This window comes from Rhinatrema bivittatum, chromosome 2 (assembly GCF_901001135.1).
Source record: "Rhinatrema bivittatum chromosome 2, aRhiBiv1.1, whole genome shotgun sequence".
Lineage (NCBI taxonomy): Eukaryota > Metazoa > Chordata > Amphibia > Gymnophiona > Rhinatrematidae > Rhinatrema > Rhinatrema bivittatum.
This window is the reverse complement of record NC_042616.1, coordinates 184,318,348-184,324,347: the sequence shown is the minus strand read 5'-3', so window position 1 is coordinate 184,324,347 and position 6,000 is coordinate 184,318,348. Positions and strand designations below refer to the sequence as shown.

At 41.1% G+C, this 6,000-nt stretch overlaps 1 long non-coding RNA gene across 1 annotated transcript in view; it reads left to right on the top strand.

Moving 5' to 3' along the window:
* Positions 1–6,000, top strand: part of LOC115086071 — a 91,761-nt gene continuing 85,761 nt past the window's right edge. The window contains exons 1-2 of the long non-coding RNA XR_003855055.1: positions 1–53; positions 4,126–4,261. This is a non-coding gene — a long non-coding RNA (uncharacterized LOC115086071). The remainder of the gene's footprint in view (positions 54–4,125; positions 4,262–6,000) is intronic.

Here is a 6,000-nt window from a genome sequence, read left to right as displayed (position 1 = left end):
AAAAAAAAAAGCCTGTGACCAACCGATTAGAAAACTAACATCAGCCAGCAAAGGTAAAAAAAAAAAAAAAAATTACTTTTTAGTGATTGGCACATGTGATCTTTGGGAATGTGCAAGAATAGCACTTTCTCTATGCAGATCTCACAATGTACGAGATCAGCATGGAGGAAGTGGAAGCCCACGGGGCCTGCACAGAGGAGGCAGCAGAATGGGCTTCAGTGTCAGTAGCAGCAATCGGCGCCTCCCCAATAGCCAAGTGGCAGCAGTGACAGTGGCAGCAAGATTACAGACATCTGGGGATGGTGGCAGTACCAGTCGGGGGACCCCTTCCAAGCAGTGTGCAGAGGTTCAAAAGCAGCAGAGTCAGCCCAAGCTGACTACCATGAATGCTGCACACTCTTACCTCTCTCTGACAGCACACTGGTGAGGCATGGCTGACGCAGGGGCAGCCAGCAGCTCAACGGTATTAGACATCCCCTGAAAATAAGGCCTAGTGCATCTTTGGTACCAAAAATTAATATAAGACACTGTCTTATTTTCGGGGAATAGGCGCTTGCCTAGTCTGCCTAGTGCTTCCACCGGCCCTGCCTGTGGGACATGGCAGTGGCATCATTGGGACCCCAGACAACCTGATGTCACTTTCCTTTGACACTGGGAGCTTTCCCAGCACCTCCGGATGCTATATCATGTCTCCTTCCAGCAGCAGCAGATTCCTCAAGGCTGTTACTGCAACTTTAAAGTCACCCATGGCAGCTTTTAATTCGCCAACAACAGCAGCAAACTCTCTCTCTCTCCTTCACTGCAGGAGACAGCACAGCTCCCATGGTTAACTTGCTGGCAGCTCTCCTAGCTCCCTGAACCACTGATTGCACCTCTAGCTGGCTGCACACAAAAAAATACAAAACTCGGCCTCTGCCCAACACTGCTTCCATCCACAGCAGGCAAGGTAATTCTATTGGTTTAGAACCCCCTTTTTTCCTCTGGTTACAAATATGTACCTGGAGGTGCTAGATTGGGTCATTCCAGCCGTGAACCTTAGAGGTGTCTGAAAGATGCCAGCGGCCAAAATTGCCAGGGTGGTAGTGAAGTGTAGGTGTAAGGTGTGACCCCTGCAGGTGGAAGGAGGGCACTAGTTCCGCTCTAACTGCTGGCATCGGTACAGTATGATTGATTTCCTTGTTGACAATGAACCTGTGCATGAGCTGCTTCTCTGACAGATCCAAAAACTTTGACCTGGTCCTGTACTCTGTAAGGAGTACCTCCTCCTCCTCCTCCTTTGTTCTCTATCCCTCCTCAACCAGGAGTATCCATAAGTCTATTAGAGTCATTTTGAAGTTTGATTCTCCACCGTTCACCCCCATCCAGTACGGCCTATGTTGTCCTAGTCACGCTCACTCCCTCCCCCCTCAATTTAGTCCAGTCTGTCCTGGTCACACTTACACACACCCTCAGAAATTCTGTGCCATTCAGTAAAAGGTTCCCTCAGAGCTCTGCCTGAGACTCCTGACCTAAATGTTCTTTATAACCTACCCCATTCTGGGCATGGGCAAGGGTTTGCCAGTTAGCACCCTGACCCCTCTGTCTTTCCTCCTAGCCTGCTGCCCTGTCCACTCACCAGGAGAGGCCAACTTGCCAAACAACTGGTCAAAAAAAGACTATGAAAGTTTGAATTTGGTGCATAAAATAGTTGTAATAAATCTGTTTGCACATTGTTGATAAGGTTAGCATGTAAGTGGTTTATTAAATAATTGTTAATTTATGCACATAAGTGCAAAACATGTCCCGGCATGCCCCAACAACATCCATTTTTTTCACACATACATTTTCTCACAAAAAGGTAGATTTTAAAAGCATTGTTCGTGAATACATGACCACACACACAAGTATGTGGGCCGTGCGCAAGCAACTCGAATTTTAAGAATCCAAAAAGTATGTGGTACATACCCATGTCTGTGACAAGAATAAGGAGGTGGAAAAGGGGTAGGGAATGGGCGGGGCATGGACAGGGCAAGGGCGTTCTGGGGTGGAGCTAATGTAATATACACGCGTAACCCTTTAAACCCCTCCTGCGCACGCCAAGCCTATTTTGCATAGGCCCGGAGACGTGCGCAAGCCCCGGGACGCGCTTATGTCCCGGGGCTCAAAAATGGGGGCAGGGCGGGGCCGGAGCATCCAGGCACAGCGGTCATTTGCCGCTGTGCCTGGGATCGTGGGCCGGCTGTCGGCCGTCACGCACAATCTACACCTGCCCAGAGCCAGGCGCAACTTCTAAGTTAAAGGTAACGGGGGGGTTTAGATAAGGCTGGGGGGAGGATTAGGTAGGGGAAGGGAGGGGAAGGTGGGGGGCAGAAGGAAAGTTCCCTCTGAGGCCGCTCCGATTTTGGAGCAGCCTCGGAGGGAACGGAGAAAGGCTGCGCGGCTTGGCGCACACAAGGTGCACAAGTGTGCACCCCGTTGCGTACGCCGGCCCCGGATTTTATAACATGCGTGCACATGTTATAAAATTGGGCGTAGATTTGTGTGCGCCGGGTTGCGTGCACAAATCTACGCCCACGCCTAAATCTTAAAATCCAGCCCTATGCATGTAACTCTGAATTTTAAAAAAGCTGACCATGGTGCGCGTCCATGTGTTATTCACTTTACTTTGCTGCAGGTCCTGATGAGGAACAAATCTAGCGATCTTGAGTTTTAGGGCTTTCAGCACAATGTAAAGGTTCGGGGTCAAGTGGGGGGCCTACAGGATGAAAAACCAGAGGTGTCTTGAAGACATCAGTATGAACTGGACAAACTGGTAGACTAATTGGAAAAATTGGTTTTTACCTCACGCGAGCAAAGTTTTAAAATCTGCCTGTATATGCATGTAAGAGCCACTAAAGTCCTAGCAGAAATAGATGCGGGACATTTACTCGAGCCACCTCTTAAGATTGTGTGCACACATATGCGGCAGGGGGATTTTCAATGATATGTGCATACTTGCACGCACAATATAAAATTGCAGCATATCTCCGCTTGCGTGTTTATAGCAGCATGCACGTTCCTTTTAAAATTAGCCAGAAAGGGTGGATATACATGCATATGTGATCCATTTGTAAAATACAGCTTACATGAGAACATTTCACCTACATACATATATATGCCATTTTTGCATGCATAACTCTTTTGAAAATTCTGCCAATGTATGTTGTTTCCTTCCACCAATTTAAGCATGCCCCCAGAATGCCTGCTTCAAATGCAGATAAAAGTACATTGCTAATCCCTGCACATGCTTTTACCCGGGTAAGGATTGGGCAATTTTCAAACAGCTAATTTATGTGCATATAAATAAGAATTTATCCATTTGAATATGCCTATTATTTCATGATAAGTATGTAAACAGGAATCTCTTACAGACAAACAATATGACAGAAGTAGCCAACTATGGTCGTCAAAAGCAAACAGGCCTGTTTTTCAGGATATCTACATGATATCCTGCATGAGATTAATTTGCTTGTGCTGCCTCCATTGTATGCAAATCTATCTCATGCATATTCATTGTGGATATCCTGAAAACCAGGCCTTTTTGTGGCTCTTGGGGATCTGAGTTGGCCATTCTACAATATGAGTTAGTCAACTTCTTAAAAATATATCCTACAGATTTCAAAGAGTATTGCTAAAAATATCTTTTGCATAACACTGCAACAGGATTATTGCGTGAAAATTTACTATTTTTAAAAATATTATTTTGAAAACTGTGGCTTGCAGTAAAATCTATTAGACTGCATCTTGGATATCTAAAGAAAATATATAAGATCATGATGTTTACTACATTTTTATAGAAAGAGTATTCTACCTAGAAAAGCTTGGATTAGAAGACAAAAAAAATCAAATTTCTAGTCTCTTATTATAGCTAGTATTTTAAAGCATGTCTCCTGTTCCAATAGTAAAAAAGTTCAATCTAAAACTCTTTTCACTTTGGGTCCATTGGTCATTTTCCTTCTGAAAAAGTCAGTTTACCTCTAAATAATTTCTGTTCATTTAATCAAATGTGATAGCATCAGACCTTCTAGAATAGCACTAATTGGAAAAATGTACTTGTACTCTTTCATAATCTAGAATATTGTTTTTTAATCTAATTCTTCTTTTTAGATAATTACTCAGAATCAATCACTGCCAGGATTATAACCATAATCAGATTGGAGATAGACACTACTGATAATATCTCAGGGTCCAATTTCTTGCCAGGATAAAAAGATCAAATCAACTTAGCAACTGGGAATAACAAGTAGGCATTTTCTAAAGATCTTTAAAATGCAACACTTTACATTTTAGTGCCTTTGCTTTATGCTCAGTTTATTTATGATAAAGTATTTATGCAATTGATTTTTTTTTTAAATAACTACAGCAATATTCAACATATTCAAAGAGAGTATCCTATTGCTGGGAACTGAACTTTTCCTTTACTTCCCAGTACTACTGTACGATCCAGTGAGATTGATTGTGCCTTTATTATTTCTCTTTCAGTGTTAAAGCAAGAAAGAAATATGTCAGAAAGCTGACAACTGTCTAGTGTTTGCATACAGTTGATAGTCCACAATTACTAAAAATACAACACATGCTGTACATATTATCAGCAAGCAAAAAAAAAAAGGCTTATTAACCATTCTGCTTACTAATGATAACATTAACGTTTTAGCTGTCTTTGAATATACATGAAAGGATTTGATATTTTTTCCTTGCAGTTAAAATATAATTCCTAAGTCTGTATTTGAAAGTATTCCAATAATTATAGAAAAAGTAATTAAAGTAAGGCATATGGAATGTTCAAAGTGAAATCTCTTAAAAGGGAATAAGGCCACCAAATCAGTTTTACATATTAATTGTTTGGGTTTGGTTTTTTTTAAGATTTCCATTATTTATTATGAAATCCCTTTTTTAAAGTTCTGCATTACTCCTGTGTGATTTTGTAGTACAGCTAGCACTGTAAAAAACAAAACAAAACACTTGCAGTGTATTATTTAATTAGCAGTTTCAGAGGCTGATGTACTGAGTGCAGAATTTTACAGAGAACTTGAATTTTCTACTCAGAGGTTTTAATGGGGCGTTGTATTCAAATAGGCTCAGTATGTAACTCACACATATAGGTTTCCTATAGACAACTTTGCAAAAAGAAAAAATCTACATCTCATTGAGGTTGAACTTATCTTTCTGGAGAAAACTGGCCAGTGAAGGCCTTTTTGGATGTATTTTAACACTACAATCATAGGCCTGGATTTTCTAAAATCGCGGTGCTTTGTTAATCGTGCAGTAATGGGGGGTGGGGAGGGTGAAGCGGGGAGCGGGCCTGCGTGGGACTTTTCGCGTGCGATAGGGTTAGATAATAACCCCCATAGTTAATGAGCTGCTTTCTATTAATTTGCATAGCAGCAGCTAAGTAATATTGATTTTACATACAATTTTGAAAGCATAAACTTATGCATGAACATTTACAATTGCAAAGCCAAAAAATGTTTGCAAAATCTGCTTGATGCCAATAAAGATAAATGTGTACCTAAGTGCAATTTTTGTGCACAAAATAGCATTTTTATATGCAAAGTAGATTTTGCAAAATTTGGGACACTTTAGTACATTGGCCTCTAAATATGATTGAACAATGAAAAGGGCCAATTGGTTCTTTTCTAACTTATACTGTGGGGTCAGTATTCAGCAATAGCAAAGCAGAAAGAATAAACAAGTTAATTTGAACCGATGAACTTTGTCCTCATAAAACTAATAGCACAACATTTGTATCATTAAATTTAAGGAAACCGTTGATGCGGATAGAATTGTCTTCACAAATTTAGCTAGTTAGCGCTGATATCGTGCTAACTGGACAAATTGGAAAAGCCTGCACTAGGTATGCCTTAACACAGCCCCTTTTTACCAAGATAAAGCTGTGCATACTAGGGATGTGAATCATTTTTTGACGATTTAAAATATCGTCCGATATATTTTAAATCGTCAAAAATCGTTAGAGGCGATATT